Source organism: Salvelinus fontinalis, chromosome 35 (genome assembly GCF_029448725.1).
Source record: "Salvelinus fontinalis isolate EN_2023a chromosome 35, ASM2944872v1, whole genome shotgun sequence".
Classification (NCBI taxonomy): Eukaryota; Metazoa; Chordata; class Actinopteri; order Salmoniformes; family Salmonidae; genus Salvelinus; species Salvelinus fontinalis.
Window position 1 is genome coordinate 11,797,306 of NC_074699.1, and position 24,230 is coordinate 11,821,535.

Genomic DNA, 24,230 nt, shown 5'->3' on the forward strand with positions numbered 1-24,230 from the left:
AGGCTGTATCACATCTGGCCGTGATTGGGAGTCCCATAGGGCGGCGCACAATTGGCCCAGCGTAGTCCGAGTTTGGCCGGGGTAGGCTCTCATTGTAAATAAGAATTTGTTCTTAACTGACTTGCCTGGTTAAATAAAGCCTAAGATGAAGTCTTAAGTTTACAGTGTATTGCATAGTCATCACTTAGGAAGCCATTGAATAAACCAGAGCTCTGCTGTAACTAAGGAGAGTAGTTCAAATGGAAGCAGCTGTCAGGCCTGCAATAATGCATCTGGTCTTCAAAAGAAAAGTAGGTTTCCTCCCAGTGTAAAGTAAATAAAAGGAGAATGGTTTGATTGTTGGGAAAGGAGGGCTAAGCACTAACGGGAATGAGCATTTTGGGCTGCACATGAAAATACTACCGTTTTACATTATAGGAAATAGAAACTGGGGCTTGTTTGCTCCCTTGTGTGTATTGGTGGGAGTGTTGGGGGTGACAGAGTTTAATATGGTATGGGGCCTGGTGTTCTGGTAGAAGGCACATCAAGAGACATGCCTTCCCATCTCCCACTCTTGTCCTCCATTACGATCAGGCCCTCGTTTACTACACCCATCTGAGTGTCATGTTAATGACAGCCCTGCTGGAGATTACAGCCCCCATGTCCTTGCGGGAGTGACAAGCATCTTTTAGCCCACAGTCGTTTCCATTGAGAAGGTCATGCCATACCTGGTCCTCCACTGGTTGTTCTGCTCAAACTCAACGGCCTCAATTAGAATGGGAAAAAATATATTTCCTTGAATGGATATTTCAGGATTTTGGCAATGAAGCCCTTTATCTACAGTACCAGTCAAAAGTTTGGACACACCTTCTCATTCCAGGGTTATTCTTTATTTCTTCTATTTTCTACATTGTAGAATAACAGTAAAGATATCAAATATGAGATAGCACATATGGAATCGTGTAGTAACCAAAAAAGTATTAAACAAATCAATATATATGTTATATATGAGATTCTTCACAGTAGCCACCTTTTGCCTTGATGACAGCTTGGCACACTAACAAGTTAATTTGTGGAATTTCTTTCCTTCTTTATGCGTTTGAGCCAATCAGTTGTGTTGTGACAAGGTAGGGGTGGTATACAGAAGATAGCCCTATTTGGTAAAAGACCAAGTATATATTATGGCAAGAACAGTTCAAATAAGCAAAGGGAAATGACAGTCCATCATTACTTTAAGACATGAAGGTCAGTCACGGAACATTTCAAGAACTTTGTAAGTGCAGTCGCAAAAACCATCCAGCGCTATGATGAATCTGGCTCTCAGAACCAGAGTTACCTCTGCTGCAGAGGATACGTTCATTGGAGTTAACAGCCTCTGAAATTGCAGGCCAAATAAATTCTTCACAGAGTTCAAGTAACAGACACATATCAACAGCAACTGTTCAATTGAGACATGCGTCAATCAGGCCTTCATGGTTTAATTGCTGCAAAGAAACCACTACTAAAGGACACCAATAAGAAGAAGAGACTTGCTTGGGCCAAGAAACACGAGCAATGTACATTAGACCGGTTGAAATCTGTCCTTTAGTCTGATATGTCCAAATTTTAGATTTTTGATTCCAACCGCTGTGTCCTTGTGAAACGCAGAGTAGGTGAACGGATGATCTCTGCATGCATGGTTCCCACTGTGAAGCATGCAGGAGGAGGTGTGATGGTTTGGGGTGCTTTGCTGGTGACACTATCTGTGATTTATTTAGAAGTCAAGGCACAATTAAGCAGCATGGCTACCACAGAATTCTGCAGCGATACACCATCCCATGTTTGCGCTTGGTGGGAATGTCATTTGCTTTTCAACAGGAAAATGACTCAACACACCTCCAGGCTGTGTAAGGGCTATTTGACGAAGAAGGAGAGTGATGGAGTGTAGCATCCGATGACCTGGCCTCCACAATCACCCGACGTCAACCAAATTGAGATGGTTTGGGATGAGTTGGACCGCAGAGTGAAGGAAAATCGCTAACAAGTGCTCAGCATATGTGGGAACTCCTTCAAGACTGTTGGAAAAGCACGTGCAAAGCTGTCATCAAGAAAAAGTTGGCTACTTTGAAGAATCTAAAATCGAATATATGTTTAACACGTTTTTGCTTACTACATGATTCCATGTGTGTTATTTCATAGTTTTGATGTCTTCACTATTATTGTACATTGTAGAAAATAGTAATAATAAAGAAAAACCCTTGAATAAGTAAGACGAACTCGTGGATACCATGTTTTATGTTTCTGCGTGCAGTTTGAAGGAAATTGTTAACTAGTGTTAGTGCAATGACTGGAAGTCTATGGTAACTCCAAGCATGCTAGTAGATACCATAGACTTCCAGTCATTGTGCTAATGCTAGTTAGCATTGGCTTGCAAAACTACCTCTAACTTCCTTCATACTGGATGCAGAGACATAAAAATGGTATCCATGAGTTCATCTGACTCTGGGGAAGTAGACGGCCAAAATCCCAAAGTATCCCTTTAATGGATACCTACCCCTGGGCCACCCACAATGTCAGCCACTTAACCCATGTAGTAATAATTTCTGCCCTGCTGTAAAACTCATCCCAAGAAACAAAGGCCATGGAAAGATTGCCAAACTGCTTTCAATTACCTACAATATAATCTCAAGACTTTACATTATTCTCAGAAGAAAAGTTTTAAACTAACAGTTATAAAGATATCTGTAGATATGAGGGAGTTAACAGAGGTAGGAAATTAGCTGAAACTTGGCCTCATACCAATCAGCGGGGCCTAAAATACTTTAATGCACTTTCCAAACACACAGAAAGAGAAATGACCCAGAGGGGCCTCCAGTCACTGAAAAGCCATCTCATTGGAGGCTGACAAACAGCCCTGGGACAGAAATCAAAATGGCTTCCCTGCAGACACAGTGGAGGAGCTGGTGGGGTCTAATAGGTGCCAATTCCAGAGTAGTGAATGGGTGCACTGATGCAAAGCTACCCTGACAGTTTGAAACAACCCAAGCGAACAATACATTATAGATGCAAGAGGAAAACTTTTTTTTTCTTTCTTGTCTCTCTTTTTTCCCTCTTTCAGTTTTAGCATTGTCTGCCATATTACCCATGGAGTCAAATGGAAAGTGACAACATACTTCAAACTCTTTCAGACAGTGCTGAGTGTGCTGCTGTCCAGGGGAAGAGTGTAGTCAGTATTGACCAGTCCCCTTTCCAGTGTGCTGAATCAAGGGGTCTGGCTCAGGAGAAGAGAAGGAGGGCCTCAATCTTTCATTGTTGCGAGCTGATAAAGAGATTAAGGCACTGTGAAAAGAGGCAGGACTGAATATCCCAGCATCTGAGATGCATGTATGAAAGGGCCATTGTGGCCCTTGTACACATCCTGCCTTCCCTGAACACTTGACAACCAAAACAGTGGACAAGAGAATTCCTGTGTCAGACAAAACACTCCTTTTCCGCACCAAAGGTTTATCAGCCTCACTTACAAATGTATGCCTTTGTGACCAAATAATTCCCCATTAGCAAAGCTACTAGAAGCAGAACTAAATCAATTATTCACAGATTCGCTGGTCTAATGGTTAAAAAAAGAAATAAAAGCGTCTTCAAGACCACACGACTGAGTGCAGAAAAATACGCTGATCAAAAAGTGCCACAGCATCAGTATGAAAACATGTGGTGGCAAGATTTTTTCCTCTAGCCTTTGTGTGTCACTGTGTTTGACTGGTTTGTGTGGTTAGAATCTGCACGTCAAAAGCAGAAAAAACATTTGAGTGGGCCACCAGATGCTCCATCGCAATGGGATTCACATGCATACAGCCTCTTCCCTCTTCCCTCTTCATTCCCGTACAATTTCCCCTGGAGGAAATTAGAACATCAGATGTGCAAAATTAAATAAACAAATGTAATCAATGATACTCCATTTCCTATTATAATGACAAAAAAAAAAAAAAAAGAGAAACGGGAGAAAATAATTGGTATACCTATACAATTTTAATGCATCCAGGATGGAAGCGAAGACCACATTATACCAGAGTACATAGCCTGCATCCTTCTTCCACAAGAAGTAAACAAACTACTGATGATCATCCGCGGGGGATATTTTTTTTTCATAATTCATATGAGACCGATTTCGTTCCATGGATAATTCTGAAGCTCAGAAGATCGCTGGAACAAAGCTGTGAATGCCAAAGACCACATAAAGGTTTTCAATGAGTCAACAGACAATGAGTGCATCTGGTCTCCTTGTTTCACCCCAGTATGCTAAGGCGTATAATGCCCTAGCAGCTGCTACAGTATGTGCTGACTGCACTTCCCCTTACATGTGTGGAAACTTTCCGATGAATTCAAAAACCTTTGTCTCACCAACTCCCTTTCCTCTGAAATACATGCTCACTCTTGGAACATATGCAGCTAGTCCAAGGTTTACTTCGGTTTTTTTCTTTTATATCAGTAACACTATATTACATTCTCCAGACAATTCCTAATTGGCCTCTGGTTAGAGCCTTTTATTTCAACTTGTCGAGCTGATCCCTTTGTGTAACCTTCTGCTGACATTGTGACCCCTTCTGAGGCAGAGGGTGACCAAAGGACTGAGACAACTGGGAGCAGACCCTGATTATTCACACTCCATGGAATTGTCTGAAGGCAGAATTGAAAGTATTAGTATACATTTCCAAAGCTTTTAAGACCACATATATCCCAGTTATAGCATGGAGGCCTTAGGGCTCTGTTTTGTCTACTGTTCTCCAGCTGTGACTGATAAGATGACGCCTGGTCAAAGTGATCTTGGATTCCCCAAGGAAGACAGGCCTACATCACACGGACACATTAAATCCAGTATTTTTTTATTACATTTTTTGGTGAAAGGTGCTGAGAGGAGAGCCTGGCTGACTGGTGGGGTGCTAACAGACTGATGAGGGATAATACCAAGTGAAGGAGCCTCAGCTCAGACAGAAGAGGCTGATAGGGCTGCTGCTAAGCTCTGAGAGGAGGGGGAGGCCTGAGATGAAGAGGGAAGGAAAAACAAACAACAAGTGCTCAGCATGTGTGGGAACTCCTTCAAGACTGTTGGAAAAGCATTCCAGGTGAAGCTGGATGAGAAAATGCCAAGCGTGTCCAAAGCTGTCATCAGGACAAATGGTGGCTACTTTGAAGAATATAAAATATATTTTGATTTGTTTAACCCTTTTTTGGTTACTACATGATTCCATATGTGTTATTTCCTAGTTTTGGTGTCTTCACTATTATTCTACAATGTAGAAAAGAGTAACAAATTCAGAAAAACCCTTGAATGGGTAGGTGTGTCCAAACTTTTGACTGGTTCTGTACTCCCCCAGAGTAAGATGAACCATTTTTATGTTTATGCGTGCAGTTTGAAGGAAGTTGCTAACTAGTGCAATGACTGGAAGTCTATGGTAACTCCAAGCATGCTAGTAGATACCATAGACTTCCAGTCATTGTGCTAATCCTAGTTAGCATTGGCTCGCAAAACTACAGTATCTTTAACTTTCTTCATACTGGAAGCAGAGAAATAAAAATGGTATCCAGGAGTTTATTTGACTCTGGGGAAGTAGACGGCCAAAATCCCAAAGTATCCCTTTAATGGACACCTACCCCTGGGCCACCCACAATGTCAGCCACTTAACCCATGTAGTAATAATGGCTGCCCTGCTGTAAAACTCATCCCAAGAAACAAAGGCCATGGAAAGATTGCCAAACTGCTTTCAATTACCTACAATATAATTGCAAGACTTTACATTTTTCTCTGAAGAAAGGTTTTAAACTAACAGTTATAAAGAAATCTCTAGAAGTCTGACTGAAGTTTGCAGAGAGGTAGCAGTGAGGTAGCAGGTGGACAACACTAAGAAAGGCCAGGCAGCCTGAGATAAATAGGGAGAAGTTTCACAATCCTTTATTACAGACAGTGTGACATTTACAGTCCCTACTCTGAGGGGAGAAGAAGCCGGACACAGCTTTTGGCCTTCACTTAATTACAAGCAGCACCGCAACAATATACACTCACCGGAGACTTTATTAGGTACACCACCCCGTTCACGAAAATGGATCTCTCCTACAGACAGTGAGTCACGTGGCCGCGGCTTGCTATACAGTATAAAGCAGGCAGACAGGCATCGAGGCATTCAGTTACTCTTCGATTTGAAAATTGGAATGGGCAAAATGAGTGACCTAAGTGACTTTGAGAGTGGTATGATCGTCGGTGCCAGGCGTGCAAGGATCCAGTATCTCAGAAACAACCGCCCTCCTGGGTTTTTCATGCAAGACAGTGTCTAGGATTTACAGAGAATGGTGCGACAAACTAAAAACATCCAGGCAGCGGCAGTCCAGTGGGCGAAAACAGCTCGTTGATGAGAGAGGTCGTAGAAGAATGGCAAGAAATGTGCAAGCGGGCTACAAACAGACCAATAATAGCACAGTACAACAGTGATGTGCAGAAGGGCATCTGGAAACGCACAACTCGTCGGTCCTTGTCACGGATGGACTATTGCAGCTGACGACCACACCACGTTTCACTCCTATCAGCTTTAAAACAAGAAGAAGAGGCTCCAGTGGGCACGCGCAGGACCCAGACCTCGACCCAATAGAGTATCTTTGGGATGAGATGGAACGGGCTGTTTGCAGCATGAATGTACCGCCATCAAATCTGCAGCAACTGCGTGATGCCATCACGTCAGCATGGACCAACATCCCTGCGAAACGTTTCCGACACCTTGTGGAATGCCAATTCTGGAGGCAAAGGGTGGTCCAGCCCGGTACAATGGGTGTACCTAATAAACAGACACAATGAAGAAAATAAGGACAGTGAAAATGAAAAGGCCTATTGAAATATGTGTTGCCTCTTACAGTCTCGATCTATCAAGCTTCCAATCCAATTTCATACGTTGTATTGCGTTTCCAATGTTACTATCAAAACCCTGCTTTCCCCAGAGAAACCCATTATCAATCCTAGCTACAGTACCTCCCACGGAGTAGCCCAAACAGTTGGTGCAAATAAGACCCTTTTCAAAGTGTCTTCAGACAGTATGGGAGGACTTTTCCAAATATACGTCAGCATCTCATTCAAAATGACATACAAACGAATGCAAAAGAACCAGACACGGTGAAACACTGTTATTTCCACCTGCCATTCTCTGTTACTTTGCTAAATTCAGCTAATTTCACAGGCTGCTGAAGCAACCGATACACATTCAAAGATGGAATGTGCATCCGTGATTAACATGGTCTCTTTTCATATCTACAGACACAACTTTCACATAGCTACACATCAACAAAAATTTGAACAACAAGCAGGTTGTGATTCTCAGTTCGGTTTCATTCATTCATTCATAATCCTCCAAGACTTATAATTAGATCATATCACGATGAGTGCACATCTCTGCAAAGTTAAATTGCCCTGAATCTCACACTGCCAATAGGCAGAGCAAAGGATAAAAGAAAGAAAGCTAGAGTAAGCATTAGCTGATTATGCAAATGTGTCACCATATGCCAGCAAATAACGAATGAACCCGGTGCACTTAGCACTCTGATTGCAGACTACGGGTGATTTATAAATCAAAAATATGTTATCTTAGCATTAGAGTACGGGGGAGGATGGGCTGCACAGTTAGTGACTGTGTATTCCATCTTAGTGGTTCCTTTAAACAGAAACACTTTCCCCTTTGTCCTCTTTTTGTTTAGGTGCTTTCTGTAGTTGACTGGGCTGGTGTAGGGGCCACCAGCAATTAGGGTTATTGCAGATGTAGAGTGGGTGTAATGGAGCCTGTCATTGCTAATCAATTCCTCCTCCACCCCTTACAAGGCTAAAAAGGAAAGTAAGTGTTGAGGTTGATTACAAGGTGCACCGCCGAGATCCTTAAGATTATTGTTTTCAACCAGGGGTCTGCATTTATACTTCGGTCTTAGGTCAATGCAACAGTGTTTTCTGTATATTTTTAGCTGTCAGCATTTCCATAGTAAACCCACACCGTAATGACATACTACATAGCTGTGCTGAATGAATGGAATCCTCTGTGTAATAGTATCTTATTAAAAATGTCAAAAACACCATTGTTCAGCTAGATCATTTATTTGGCCCTTCCCTCGCTCCCCTCAGCGCCCTTGCTTATTTAACCTACAGTACAATGGCATTAGATGTCAAGTGCAAAGTCCTATCACAATTATGCATGACACGTCTGCTAATGAATTGGAGCAACAGTGCAGAAAAGCGCCATGCAGTGACTGTCAGTTGTCAGTGAAAAACAAACCAACTATACCCAACAAACAGCATATACACTTTTATAATCTTTGAAATGGAAAAGCTATGATAGTCACCTCTGCTCTCAGGAAAGTAAGTAAGAAGGTATCCTAAGGCCTGGGAGAGAACTCAGCCATATTACCATACAGTGTATTGAAGCTAAATCCTGTATGGACTGTGTTTTATTTTTAAAGGTCAGCTTGGCCATGGCTCTTATTGAAGCAGTTTCTTTCCATTATTCCATGAGAAAATAGATTTGGGAATCAAGTCTGAACTGAAAATACAGGACGTGTTGCATACATTCATACCTTAGATGTTTTTATTCATGGACTAGTGGTGGGATGCAAGCATAATATATCAGAGAATATTGTCAATGCCTATTGTTTTTTCTTGGAAGACAAAAAATAGTGGTAGTGACTTCAGCTGTGGTACAGATATGTACATACAGTGCTTTCGGAAAGTATTCAGACTCCTTCCCTTTTTCCACATTTTGTTACGTTACAGCCTATTCTAAAATTGATTAAATAAAAAAAATCCTCATCGATCTGCACACAATACCCAATAATGAAAAAGGCTTTTAGATGTTTTTGCACATGAAAAAAAAGAAAAAAAAGAAATACCTTATATACAGAAGTATTCAGCCCCTTTGCTATGAGACTCAAAATTGAACTCAGGTGCATCCTGTTTCCATTGATCATTCTTGAGATGTTTCTACAACTTGATTGGAGTCCACCTACTGTAAATTCATTTGATTGGACTTGATTTGGAAAGGCACACAACTGTCTATATAAGGTCCCACAGTTGACAGTGCATGTAAGAGCAAAAACCAAGCCATGAGGTCGAAGGAATTGTCCATAGAGCTCCGAGACAAGATTGTGTCGAGGCACAGATCTGGGGAAGGGTACCAAAACATTTCTGCAGTATTGAAGGTCTCAAGAACACAGTGGCCTCCATCATTCTTAAATGTAAGAAGTTTGGAACCACCAAGACTCTTCCTAGAGCTGGCCACCCTCCCAAACTGAGTATTTGGTGGATGGTCACTCTGATAGAGCTCCAGAGTTCCAGAGATGGGAGAACCTTCCAGAGATGGGAGAACCTTCCAGAAATACAACAATCTTTGCAGCACTACACCAATCAGGCCTATATGGTAGAGTGGCCAGATGGAAGCCACTCCTCAGTAAAAGGCACATGACAGTGGAGTTGCAAAGTTAAGACCGGAAATTTGGTGAATTTTACTTACATTCATCAAAAAAGATAGCTTATAACAGTGAACCTTTTTTGTGGGATACACATAAGGCAATTCTGGTCGTGTGGCATATTTTGGTTAAACTATCCCCAATTCAATGGAATTGCAACCCTCTGCATGCACAGTGCATTCTTCCATCACATGTGCAGTGCACTCTTCCAGCTGATTCTCAAGATCTTGTGCACACTAATGAGATGCTACTGAGCCCACACTACTACACTGTCCGAGCCAAGGACTACATGCATTCTGGTAAGGATTGATTACAATACTGGGTGGGCTGAATATATTTTATAGGACATAATGTACATTATTTTTTGTTAACTAGTAAATAGTAGCCTACAGCAAAGTGCATTTAAATAATTTATAACTTGATAAAAATTTCTGCTAATTCGTTTTTGCTACCATTTGGGTTTTAGCTTGCTTGAGCCTGCTAACTGAGGAGTGTTAATTCACCTGTTTCCATTCATGTTTCATTTTAAAACATGTATCTTACAAAGGAGTTGTTTAATCTAACCGCTTAACTATTTATCTGTACATGGAAATGTATTTATTGTTGTTTTTTTTACTCATTTTTTTCTCATCTTTACTGGAAAATGCCACAGGCACTATCTGATCTGTGGAGACATTTCACTGCAGCTAAAAAAAGAAAAAAGAAAAAATGTATACATTTGCAAATACTGTGCCAAATCATATGTGAAGAATGCAAAAAAAATGCAGAATCATCTGGCCAAGTGCATAAAGTTCCTCAGTGCTCACAACAAGCAACATCTGACAAAAGTCGCTCTTTTTCTATTATAGGTGAAAATCATGAATCAGACACCTATTCAATAGCAACAGCTCATGTTCCTCCTGGAATCAGACGTTTTTTTGACTCAATGGAGGAATGTAGTCTGAGAAATGCTGATGAATGTCTTGCTCGAGCTGTGTATGCAACTGGTTTACCTCTGATGCTCACAGGCAATGTGTATTGGAAAAGATTTCTGAATGTTCTTCACCCAACATACACCCCTCCAACCAGATGTGCTTCATCTACTTATTTGCTGGATGCCGAGTTCAACAGAGTTCAAGTAAAGGTCAAGCAAATCATAGAGAAAGCCGACTGTATTGCAATCATCTCTGATGGGTGGTCGAATGATCTGAAGGCAGTCATCAATGACCTTGGACCACTGAAGATATTTGCACTGGCGACAGACAATGCTGTGAACATGAAGGGTGCTTGGTCTAAAGTGGAGGAGTCCTACTCTCACATCATACCCATTGGCTGTGCTGCTCATGCATTGAATCTGCTCCTCAAGGACATCATGGCACTGAAATCAATGGATACACTCTACAAGAGAGCTAAGGAAATGGTTACATATGTGAAGCGTCATCAAGTTATAGCAGCAACCTACCTCACCAAGCAAAGTGAGAAGAATAAAAGCACCCCATTGAAGCTGCCCAGCAACACCCATTGGGGTGGTGTTTTATCATGTTTGACAGTCTCCTAGAGGGAAAGGAGTCTCTCCAAGAAATGGCCATATCACAGTCTGCCAATATGGACAGCCCCATCAACAGGATCCTCCTGGATGATGTATTTTGGGAGAGAGTGGTAAGCAGCCTGAAACGACTGAAACCTATAGCAGTAGCCATTGCGCGGATTGAGGGAGACAATGCCATCCTGTCTGATGTTCAGACTCGGCTTGCAGATGTAAGAGAAGAAATCCGTACTGCCCTGCCCACTTCACTGTTGCACCAAGCAGAGGAAACTGCAGTTCTGAAATACATCAAAAAGTGTGAAGACTTCTGCCTGAAGCCCATACACGTATCCTGTCTGGTGCAGAGATCAACAAGGCCTATGGTGTCATCACTACCGTGTCTCGCCACCTTGGCCTGGATGAGGCCATGGTTCTTGGCAGTCTGGCGAAGTACACTTCCAAGAAAAGGCTTTGGGATGGAGATGGGATATGGCAGTCATGCCAACATATCTCATCAGCCACCTAGTGGAAGGGACTGTGGATCTGAGGCTCTTTCCCCTGTTGCCTCCATCATCCTCCAAATCCCACCAACATCAGCCGACTCAGAGTGCAACTGGTCCTTGTTTGGGAACACACATACCAAAGCACGCAACAGGCTGACCAATACAGGGGTTGAAAAATTGGTGGCCATCCATGGCAAATTTGAGGCTTTTTGAGCCTGACATGAGCCATCTGGCGGCTCCTGACTGACAGATGGCTCTGGCGGCTCCTGACTGACAGATGGCTCTAGCGGCTCCTGGCGGAAGGACGGCTCTAGCGGCTCGGTACAGACGGGCGGCTCTAGCGGCTCAGACGGCGCTGGACTGACGGACGGCTCTAGCGGCTCAGGACAGACGGGCGGCTCTAGCGGCTCAGGACAGACGGGCGGCTCAGACGGCGCTGGACAGACGGGCGGCTCAGACGGCGCTGGAAAGACAGGCGGCTCAGACGGCGCTGGACAGACGGGCGGCTCAGACGGAGCTGGACAGACGGGCGGCTCAGACGGAACTGGACAGACGGGCGGCTCAGACGGCGCTGGACAGACGGGCGGCTCAGATGGCGCTGGACAGACGGACGGCTCAGGCGGCGCTGGACAGACAGGAGACTCTGGCGGCGCTGGACAGACAGGCGCACCTGTAGGGAGGAGACGGAGAGTCAGCCTGGTGCGTGGGGCTGCCACAGGACCCTGGTGTTTGGAGGAGGCACTGGAAGGACCGGGCTGTGGGGGAGCACTGGAGCTCTGGTGCGCAGCCTTGGCACCACTCCCCCAGGGTGGATAACTACTCTAGCCCGGACCCTCCAGAGTGCAGGCACAGGTTGAACCGGGCTGTGGGTGAGCACTGGAGATCTAGTGCCTACTACGCGCACCTCTCCCTTGGGCTCCACTCCCACATTCGCCCGGCACGAGCGGAGCGCAGGCGTAGGACGCACTGCACCCTCCCAGCACTCCGGAGACACAGCACGCAGAGCCGGCGCAGGATACCCTGGACCGAAACGGCGTACCGGAGACCATACACACTGAGCAGGCACTATACGCCCTGGCTGGATGCCCACACTCGCATGACACTTTCGGGGGGCTGCCCTATAGCGCACCGGGCTATGGGCACGTACTGGCAACACCGTGCGCTTAACCGCATAACATGGTGCCTGACCAGTAACGCGCTGCTTATAATAAGCACGAGGAGTGAGCTCAGGTCTCCAACCTGACTCTGCCACACTCCCCGTGTGCCCCCCCCCAGAAAAAAATGGGGGGCTGCCTCTCGTACCTGTTGCGCTGCTGTGCTGCCTCCTCATATCGCCGCTGCTCAGATTTCGCTGCCTCCAGCTCTGCCTTGGGGCGGCGATATTCCCCAGCCTGTGCCCAGGGTCCTTTACCATTCAAAATCTCCTCCCATGTCCAGGAGTCCAGAACTCGCTGCTGCCCGATACCACGCTGCTTGGTCAGGTTGTGGTGGGTGATTCTGTCACGCTCGTCGTCCTCCTCGTATGAGGAGGAGAAGTTTGAAGTATCGGAGGACCAATATGCAGCGTGGTAAGTGTTCATCTTGAATTTAATAAACACAGAGAACACTTAACAAAACTATACAAAACAATAAACGACAAACGTGAAGCTAATGAATAATAGTGCTGACACAAAACACTACACTTAGACAATCACCCACAACCCACAATGACAAAACAGGCTACCTAAATATGGTTCCCAATCAGAGACAACGACTAACACCTGCCTCTGATTGAGAACCATATCAGGCCAAACACAGAAACAGACAAACTAGACATACAACATAGAATGCCCACTCAGATCACACCCTGACCAAACAAAACATATAAACATACAAAGCAAACTATGGTCAGGGCGTGACAACTTGCCAGTTGGTCAGCGCACGCTCACAGTACACGTCCTGGTAATCCATCTGGCCCTGCAGCCTTGTGAATGTTGACCTGTTTAGTAGAGATCGACCGATTATGAATTTTTATACTGATACCGATACCGATTATTGGAGGACCAAAAAAGGCCGATACCGATTAATCTGACAATTTTTTAATTTATTTGTAATAATGACAATTACAACAATAGTGAATGAACACTTATTTTAACTTAATATAATACATCAATGAAATCAATTTAGCCTCAAATAAATAATGAAATGTTGAATTTGGTTTAAATAATGCAAAAACAAAGTGTTGGAGAAGAAAGTAAAAGTGCAATATGTGCCATGTAAGAAAGCTAACGTTTAAGTTCCTTGCTCAGAACATGAGAACATATGAAAGCTGGTGGTTCCTTTAACATGAGTCTTCAATATTCCCAGGTAAGAAGTTTTAGGTTGTAGTTATTATAGGAATTATAGGACTATTTCTCTCTATACCATTTGTATTTCATTAACCTTTGACTATTGAATGTTCTTATAGGCACTTTAGTATTGCCAGTGTAACAATATAGCTTCCATCCCTCTCCTCGCTCCTACCTGGGCTCGAACCAGGAACACAACGACAACAGCCCCCCTCGAAGCAGCATTACCCATGCAGAGCAAGGGGAATAACTACTCCAAGTCTCAGAGCGAGCGACGTTTGAAACGCTATTAGCGCGCACCCCGCTAACTAGCTAGCCATTTCACATTACACCAGCCTAATCTCGGGAGTTGATAGGCTTGAAGCACAGCGAAGAGCTGCTGGCAAAATGCAGGAAAGTGCTGTTTGAATGAATGCTTACGAGCCTGCTGCTGCTTACCACCGCTCAGTCAGACTGCTCTATATAAACATAGACTTAGTTATAACATAATAACACACAGAAATACGAGCCTTAGGTCATTAATATGGTCGAATCCGGAAACTATCATCTCGAAAATAAGACGTTTATTCTTTCAGTGAAATACGGAACCGTTCCGTATTTTATCTAAAGGGTGGCATCCATAAGTCTAAATATTCCTGTTACATTGCACAACCTTCAATGTTATGTCATAATTACATAAAATTCTGGCAAATTAGGCGGCCCAAACTGTTGCATATACACTGACTCTGCGTGCAATGAATGCAAGAGAAGTGACACAATTTCACCTTGTTAATATTGCCTGCTAACCTGGATTTATTTTAGCTAAATATGCAGGTTTAAAAATATATACCTCTGTGTATTACATTTTATGAAAGGCATTGATGTTTATGGTTAGGTACACATTGGAGCAACGATACGCACCGCATCGATTATATGCAACGCAGGACACGCTAGATAAACTAGTAATATCATTAACCATGTGTAGTTAACTAGTGATTATGATTGATTGATTGATTGTTTTTTATAAGATAAGTTTAATGCTAGCTAGCCACTTACCTTGGCTTCTATTGCATTCGCATAACAGGCAGGCTCCTCGTGGAGTGCAATGTAATCAGGTGGTTAGAGCGTTGAACTAGTTAACTGTAAGGTTGCAAGATTGAATCCCCCGAGCTGACAAGGTAAAAATCTGTCGTTCTGCCCCTGAACGAGGCAGTTAACCCACCGTTCCTACGCCGTCATTGAAAATAAGAATGTCTTCTTAACTGACTTGCCTAGTTAAATAAAGATTAAATAAAGGTGAAAAAAATAAATAATAATAACTGGCCAAATCGGTGTCCAAAAATATCGATTTCCAATTGTTATGAAAACTTGAAATCGGCCCTAATTAATCGGCCATTCCAATTAATCGGTCGACCTTTACTGTTTATAGGTGTGAACACACAGTCTTCTGGAACAGCTCATGCTCTCATGCATGTTTCAGTGTTACTTGCCTCGAAGCGAGCATAGAAGTAATTTTGCTCATCTGGTAGGCTTGTGTCACTAGGCAGCTCTCGACTGTACTACCCTTCGTAGTCTGAAATAGTTTGCAAGCCCTGCCACATCCGACGAGCATCCGAGCCGGTGTAGTACGATTCGATCGTAGTCCTGTATTGACGCTTTGGCTGTTTGATGGTTCGTCGGAGGGCATAGTGGGATTTCTTATAAGCTTCCGGGTTAGAGTCCCGCTCCTTGAAAGCGGCTGCTCTGCCCTTTAGCTCAGTGTGGATGTTGCCTGCTGTGCAGCGACGCTACCCATCCAACCTGACAGAGTTTGAAAGGATCTGCAGAGAAGAATGGGAGAAACTCCCCAAATACAGGTGTGCCAACCTTGTAGCGTCATACCCAAGACTCGAGGCTGTAATCACTGCCAAAGGTGCTTCAACAAAGTGCTGAGTTAAGGGTCTGAATACTTATGTAAATGTGATATTTCATTTTTTTTATTTTTTATATATTAATTCAAACATTTCTTAAAACCAGTTTTTGCTTTGTCCTTATGGGGTATTGTGTGTAGATTCATGAGGGAAACAACAATTGAATCCATTTTAGAATAAGGCTGTAACGTAACAAATCTTGGAAAAAGTCAAGGGGTCTGAATACTTCCCAAATGCATTGTATATCCCATTACAGTTTCTCCATGAGCAGGCTCATTCTTATGCAACAAAGAGCCTGCCCTGAATTCACATTAATTGTGTCCTTACATGAAAGAGGGAAAATAGATGAAGCTTCAAATAATGTTGCAAGAATGCAGATATGTTGTGCAGCAAAAGCTGATTGCAATAGAGTTATATGTTAGTAGCCTTAGCCTGCCAACCGATCGGATGTTAAAGATAGATACTGTCTCCACTATGTCTATTAAGATGAATGCACTAACTGTAAGTCGCTCTGGATAAAATAGTCTTCTAAATGACAAGAATGCAAATGTAATTGGAAAGTCTGTTATTAGGTTTTCGAAAGTCAGGGTGAAATTCAGCCAAAACCTCTCATGACAAAAAGCTTTCCAGTTCACAAAAGATACTCAGAGCAAATGTACAGCGCAAAACTTGCCATTCTCAAAAAATTATGGAATTGTCGAATTCTGTGTCACTTTTACCTCCTTTTCCCAAGTGCATGTGATCCAAAAATGTATAGACACAGAAGTTATGAGGGGACATTTGTTAGCACATTATGACAAGCATCAAGCTTAAAGAAAAGCAATATGATAATATGCCATTTGATCAAAGTGTGAACGGTACATCAGAGAAAGACTATGCATGCTGCTGCCATACATTAAATCCAGTTCAGCCAACATGTCCCCTCCAGGAAAGAGGAAGGCTAATAAAGGCATTAGAATGTTCCTGAGAGGCCTGTTTTAATGAGTGGATCATTCAGACTGCAAAACTGCTAGTGTAAATGAGGCCTTACCTAAATCAACCCCATAATCAGTTAAGCTTACATGCAGCTTTTGGCATGTTGGCCTTCAGTATGTTAAGCGCGTGCTTTTGACACGCATATGGACACAGTTTGAGCATGTGTCCACATATCCACACTCACATAGATGCTGATGCTCATATCATACACACAGCTTGTGCACAGCTTGAGAGTTGATCACCAGCAATAAGGTATGACCCGTGCACTTTCAAAGCTACCCTTCTATACACAAGCTCTAGAGAGTATTATAAACTGGGTGGTTTGAGCCCTGAATTCTGATTGGCTGGTATGACAAAAAGTTAGTTTTACTGCTCTAATTACGTTAGAGCAGTAAATTATCTAATTACGGACTTAATAAAGGTATCACTAGTCACTTTAAATGACGCCACTTTAATAATGTTTACATAGAGTTATCACTTGTTTATGTGATCATGTTTACATATCCTACATTACTCATCTCATATGTATATACGGTATTCTACACCAACTACGGCATCTTGCCTATGCCGCACGCCATCGCTCATCCATATATTTATTTGTACATATTCTTATCCATCCCTTTACTTGTGTATATAAGGTAGTTGTTGTGAATGTGTTAGATTACTTGTTAGATTTTACTGCGTAGTCGGAACTAGAAGCACAAGCATTTCGCTACACTCGCATTAACATCTGCTAACCATGTGTATGTGACCAATAAAATGTGATTTGATTTGGTAACCAGTTTATAATAGCAATAAGGCTCCTCGGGGGTTTGTGATATATGGCCAATATACCACGGCTAAGGGCTGTGTCCAGGCACTCTGCGTTGCGTCGTGCCTAAGAACAGCGCTTAGCCGTGGTATATTGGCCATATACCCCACCTCCTCGGGCCTTATTGCTTAATTAGAACTCCTCCAGTATGTTAATCAGAAGCATTGCATTAAAATACAATGTTAGAAAGCAAAACATATTTCTACACAAGTTACTGTCATGAAAAGGCACCCCAAGGAGAAGGTGGCTATATGGCCTCCATGTTGACACCCTTGAAATAGACATTGACTCACACATAGCCTTGCACTTAAGGGTGAAGATAGAAACAAAATACTTAATATGGCCTTACGAAGAGTCCTTTCAGATTACAATGTTGTACACTAAAGGTGGCATGGAAGGAACATGGTGTTCTGGTCTTGTAGTAAGTATCTTTACACACTCAGGGTCAAGTCTACCAGCCCAAGTGCTCCTGTTTCTCTTGTATAAAGGTGTCGTTTTCAGACTGAAGAAAAGGCATGTCATTTACTTGGACATTCCTACATGTGTTATGATTGTCTTATTCAGCAACACAACAAGTTTGTACATAAGTAGAAATAAGTCATGTTAATATCGCTTGAACATGAAATCGTTATCAATGATGCTCTTGAGGGTAAGTGAGTGTTCTGTGTGCCCACATAGTGATTTACCCAGCAATATGCGGAGTGCAACGACAAGGGCAGCTTTGAATAAACTTAGCCACGGTCCTACTTTCATCAGTGTCAAGCAATATTAGTACTGCATAATTCTGTAACTATTAATTCAATCTCTAATTTGTCCACCCACTATCAGTGCTGGAATTAGTTAACGAAAATAGATATAAACACTATTCAAGATTATTTTTGTCCAGAATGCTTCATTAAATGAGACTTGGTGGTTATTCTATTACTTGACTATTACCATCTTAATTCGTCCTCAAAGTCACCGTAAATATCCATCTAAAAAAAGGCCAAGGCTAATGTTCAACCAGCAATGCTGTAATACCTTGCTTTCATGTCCCGTTGCTTGTGCGATAGATGGCGTGGGCATCTCACGACTGCCTAAGAGCCACGTCGCCTGACCTTAATGTCTGTCACATGACCTGAATGACATGTAAACAACAGAAACGCACAGGGAATGAAAAGAAGCGCAGTAGACACCGGATATCTACTGTCTTGGATTGTGAAATGGTGGGGTACCCTAATCTAGGTCCCACGACATGAGGATAATGATTCAATCCATTCTGTCACCCTACTAGCTGCTGATGGAGGGACACAGACGTCCAGTATTAGCATACTATTGAACAGTAACGGGGAAGCAGGGTGAAGAAGAAGTGTCACATATTCAGATAACTTGATGTTGTAATTAGGTTGCCATGCACCCCCAGGAGGTACATGGTCTAGGTGACATCCACTAATAATTATCCAGGTACTGTGTGTTTAAAAATTGTCATATTGTCATGTCAAGTAATTTGTAGACTACCTTGTGATTAGAATCCATACTAAAAGACACATGGCCAAACAAGACTTTGTGCTTTACTTCCAAAATATATGACAATATTCAAATATTTTTTCAGCTCAAGGTTGGCAAACTGAGAGCTGTTTATTTCTATTTAGCTGATGGCTGTGCATGGAGTCTACATTTTAAAAAGGGCAAGCTTTTGAGTCTTTCCTTTTTTTTCCCAAGTAGAAAAATAACTCATTGAAAAGCTCCAGTTGGCAGTCAAAATAACAAATGCCTTTATTTGTTGAAAATGATGGAGTCTCTTCCTCTATCGACCCACAGTAATGTGGAATTGGAATAGCACGGCGTGGAGCAGAGCAGGAAACCGGTGCCTCATTTTTCTCCCCTCCCCAGAACTCCAAGGTGGTAACGTGACACCGAAGGTAACAGAAGCCACTGACTAGAAAGATGTTAATCCTGACAAAGTGCCACAGCATTAGCCAGAGCCTCTGTTAGATTGAATTCACCGTCCCCTGGGACCATGGGCAACACCGGCAATGGCGCTCCATCTTTTTGAGTGGCCCTCAGAGACTAGTGCCGAGGTACTGTAAGCAAACCGGGCCAGCTGTCCACAGAACAACAGCACCCTCTATTGATTCCTTGAAAACATTTATTTTCTTCTTCTGGAGGTTTGAAGACTGTTGCCTGTACCTGTAGTTATAGAGGTCTATTCAGTTTTGTCATTCAACTATTTAAGTCTGGTCAGTCAGAAACTAAACCGATCATTCAGAGAATTGTACAGTTAACAGGTAGGCTAACTATGATTTTGAAATGTTTTTTTTTTTTGTTGTTGTTGTTGTTCAAAACTGATTTTAAAACGTTTTAGTGAATTTGAAATAGGCTATAGAATAAGCGATGAAGCAATCTATGCGATTCTTTGGTTCTATGTATATCTCAACTATTTTCAGCAGTCATGTCACACACCATTGCCTCTGAGTTGTGATTGGAGCTAAGCCTCCTCTGATGTGACTCGTTCACTTCTGGTTGTGCTGCTCAAAAGATTTCACCATCAAGCATATTATTACACTTTCATTTTGAATTAATTCATTATTGTTTCATCAAATTATGCATTGGGAATTTGTTTGAGGGGTAAAATCACCATTAAATACAATGAATGAAATTATAAACCCTACGATGTGCGTTCTTTCTTTTCAATTCCTTGTTAGGGCGTAACACAGATCAATAAGATCGGTAAAAGAATGTTCAATAAGGAGAACGTTAAATTAGTATGGTTCCTACAGGAGCACATGAAGGGAAGCAGAGCAGACATTTCGCTGAGCAACAGTGCGGTGGGGGTATAGAGGGGTAGCGGGTGGAGGGGAGATTATTTTCATCTTGAAAGCAGCAATCTTGAGCTGTGGACATGAATACTGAGGGTTCTGTGAATACATTCAGTCGATGCAATGGACCAGCTACAAACGTTGTTTTCTTTAGGCTACCTTCTCCCTATGAATAAAACATATTGAACATATTTTAGAATGCCTGTGAATTCGGAAATTCACATTTCACATGAATTGCTGAGTAGTTAAGCCTAATAAGATGTCCACGATCAATGCAACAAAAATGTGCACTAGGCTATATCGCCTTGGTTAGAGACGCAACAAGGGGAAAATAGTTTTTGCCCCATTCAGTTTGTATTCAGTTGTAAATGATACACCAACCTGTTATCACTGTAAAACTGTGACTCAGAAGTAGGCTGAACTAAAGATTCAAACGACTGCTATCAAATGGCAATAAATACAAAAAATACCCAATTGAAGAAATTCAACTGACTTTAAAATATAACTTAATAAATTACGAAAAACAAAAACCGTATTATGAATGGAGGCAGGAGAGAAAGTGGAATATCGTCCCGCATTACAATGAATAGAATATAAATTATATTTAGCTATCCATCCAATTCAGGTTAATTAGCTATTTAACTACAAACTCTTGATAGGAAATGTATCCCCGTATACCCTACACTTCCAGAGAAAGTTACCGTGTACGCTATTCGTCACAAAAACCTGAAAATGGATTTGTGGGGCGCAAATATGTACCGGTGTCAAACTAGCCGTGAATAGTCAATGTGTCATTGGACCGACAGGTTTCCGATTAGAAACGGAGGATATATGAAAAAGTGAACGACATGAGATAATTCGACATAGGCGATGTTTACAGTCCTGATGAAAATCAAAATACTCCCCAAAATAAATCGCCTATAATCCTAATTTACTGCATTTAAAGTGCCGGACATACAATGGACACAGTCCACTCAGATTACGTATTAAATGTATAAAAATGTCGCATCTGAGGGGTAGGTTTTATAATTTGGAAAAGCAATTTCGGTCCAATCGCAGGACTATCACAATTTCCAGTTGAAATGACTCCAGAAATTCCACAACACAACTGTACTAAAATACATGGATAGCGCGAAAACTATGGGCTAAATCCCTTACCTTGCTTGGAGTGAAACCAGACTCAATGTTGTCAGTCCACTGCTTGTCCCATTAGCAGCTCCAGACTATGACCACTTCTTTATGGCTATGAACATCCAACTCGACCCGTCCTTGCGTTATCACTCCTGGTCCAAGCGCCTCTCCTCTAGTGAGTTCCGCTGGATAAGAGAAATACCGTGGACCATTTGAGAAGACAGTGGAACTAGACGCCTAGGGTGAGTATAGTATCAAGAGAAAAGGAATAAAACCGTAGCATCCCCAACGAACAATCCGGTGCAGCCGCTTAGGAACGCACGTCCTCTCCAGCTTTCTAGTGAAACGAAATGAAGCTCGCAGATCTTAGTAGCAATGCAAGCAGGATGTCTTGCCGAGGGCGCCTAAGTAGATTCACCCCTCTTTTCCACTTCCTTGCGATACCAGATGGAAGCAGTTTCGCATCTGTCGCAAGTTTCCAGACCCAAACAGTGCAAGAGAACAGCGAGAATGGTTACACTAGGTTAAGAAATCTTCGTCCAATCAAAACAGGCGGATGGAAGTAAAGCCCTCCCTGGGAACCGAGAACACTCAAGGGAGATGGAGAGAAAACTCATCTTCAAAATAAATGTACATGAAATGAAAATAAAAACTTTCCGGATGAATAAAATGAAATAGTTACAATGCAAAACAGTTTTGCTTCCAATTACAGGTTAGCTTCCCTTCATTATTACCCCTACTAACCTTAACAGCCTACTGTACTACGGCCTATGTTGCAATGGTTGAGCCACTGTTTAATTAGGCTGTAGGGAAATCAAACATTTTTTAAGGAAAACCTACAGCTGTAGCTTATGGTAGCACATAACATTACGTTTCTATTAGTTAATAAAACTGTAAGCAGATACCATTTTAGTATTAGCTTTATAACTGCATAGAAACATTGGGAGCTGTGGTAAGGTAGCTAACGTGGTGTCTCACGGCCAAGAGAGGTGGTATGTATGCGCTGGACAAGTCTTTCAGGTGAAGTCAGGTGTTTTATTTAAATCCAGGTGATCTGTGTTTAGCAGTCAAATTGAATACTGTATACACAAATGGATCCAGCAAATATTTGTAAAAAAATTGCTGTCTTCCTCCTAACTCTAACCCTAAGGTCTGAAACAGACTGTCATAAATAGGCTGCCAGTTGACAACCCTTGTAACTGGATTCGGTCATACCGACTCACTTCTCAAGAGAGGTGATGTAACATGTAACTCTCTAAAATCAAATGAAATCAAATTGTATTTGTCACATGCTTCGGAGACAACAGGTGTAGACTAACAGTGAAATGCTGGGTCCTTTTACAACAATGCAAAGTTAAAAAGCTAATATAAGAAAAATAAAATACAATTTTGAAATAGTGACACGAAAGACATCACAGTAGACCTATTACACTCATAACCATGGCATGACATTCCTAGATGAATCAGCATAGAACAAATTGTGTATACATCAAAGCAGAAATAATGAAGAGCGCATACATTTATATTCTCAGAATAACAAAAAGGGAGAAATTAAACCCCCGCTGGAAACATTGTAACAACTGGTAGAAACATTGGTAAAGTGAGTAATATATTACTTTATTTACTGCAAAATGTATAATAATTAGCGTACCATGTACACTAAGTGCTGACTATCTTTCATAAACCAATGCTTGTCTGAAAGTTGGCCAAGGTCTGGGCTACCACCAAAACAAGGTGAATGAAGCTGTGCATATCTCCAACCACAATAGGCCTATGACTGAAAGTGGTTAGAATGACTTTAATTGTGTTGCAAATAGCTACTGGCATAGCTGTGGGAAGTAGAGGTGCTGAGGGTTGTGCAGCACCCCCTGTAAAATAAAAAATGTATACATATTAATACTAAGTGACTTTCAACGTGGCACCATCATAGGATGCCACCTTTCCAACAAGTCAGTTCGTCAAATGTATGCCCTGTTCGAGCTGCCCTGGTCAACTGTAAGTGCTGTTATTGTGAAGTGGAAATGTCTAGAAGCAACAATGGCTCAGCCGCGAAGTGATATGCCACACAAGCTCACAGAATGGGACCGCCGAGTGCTGAAGATCGTCTGTCCTCAGTTGCAACACTCAACGGATTTGGGTTTCCATGGCTGAGCAGCCACATACAAGCCTAAGATCACCATGTGCAATGCCAAGTGTTGGCTGAAACGGAGTAAAGCTCGCCGTCATTGGACTCTGCGGCAGTGGAAACTCGTTCTCTGGAGTGATGAATCACGCTTCACAATCTGGCAGTCCGAACGTTACCTGCCAGAATGCATAGTGTCAACTGTAAAGTTTGTTAGAGGAGGAATAATGGTCTGGGGCAGTTTTTCATAGTTTGGCTCCTTAGTTCCACTGAAGGGAAATCTTAATGCTACAGCATAAAGTCGTGGCCAAAAGTTTTGAGAATGACACAAATATTAATTTTCACAAAGTCTGCTGCCTCAGTTTGTATGATGGCAATTTGCATATACTCCAGAATGTTATGAAGAGTGATCAGATGAATTGCAATTAATTGCAAAGTCCCTCTTTGCCATGCAAATTAACTGAATCTCCAAAAAACATTTCCACTGCATTTCAGCCCTGCCACAAAAGGACCAGTTGACATAATGTCAGTGATTCTCTCGTTAACACAGGTGTGAGTGATGACGAGGACAAGGCTGGAGATCACTCTGTCATGCTGATTGAGTTTGAATAACAGACTGGAAGCTTCAAAAGGAGGGTGGTGCTTGGAATCATTGTTCTTCCTCTGTCAAACATGGTTACCTGCAAGGAAACATGTGCCGTCATCATTGCTTCGCACAAAACGGGCTTC

The 24,230-nt window shown here is 42.3% G+C and overlaps 1 protein-coding gene across 2 annotated transcripts in view; it reads right to left on the minus strand.

Annotated features, from left to right (window-relative positions):
- The window catches only part of LOC129834323 (cadherin-11-like), an 83,876-nt gene extending 61,979 nt beyond the window's left edge, over window positions 1-21,897 (minus strand). For both annotated transcript variants that reach the window (XM_055899204.1, XM_055899205.1), the window contains exon 1: window positions 21,407-21,897. The gene's annotated coding sequence lies outside the window, so the exon portion shown is untranslated. The remainder of the gene's footprint in view (window positions 1-21,406) is intronic.
- Between the last annotated feature and the right edge of the window lie 2,333 nt (window positions 21,898-24,230).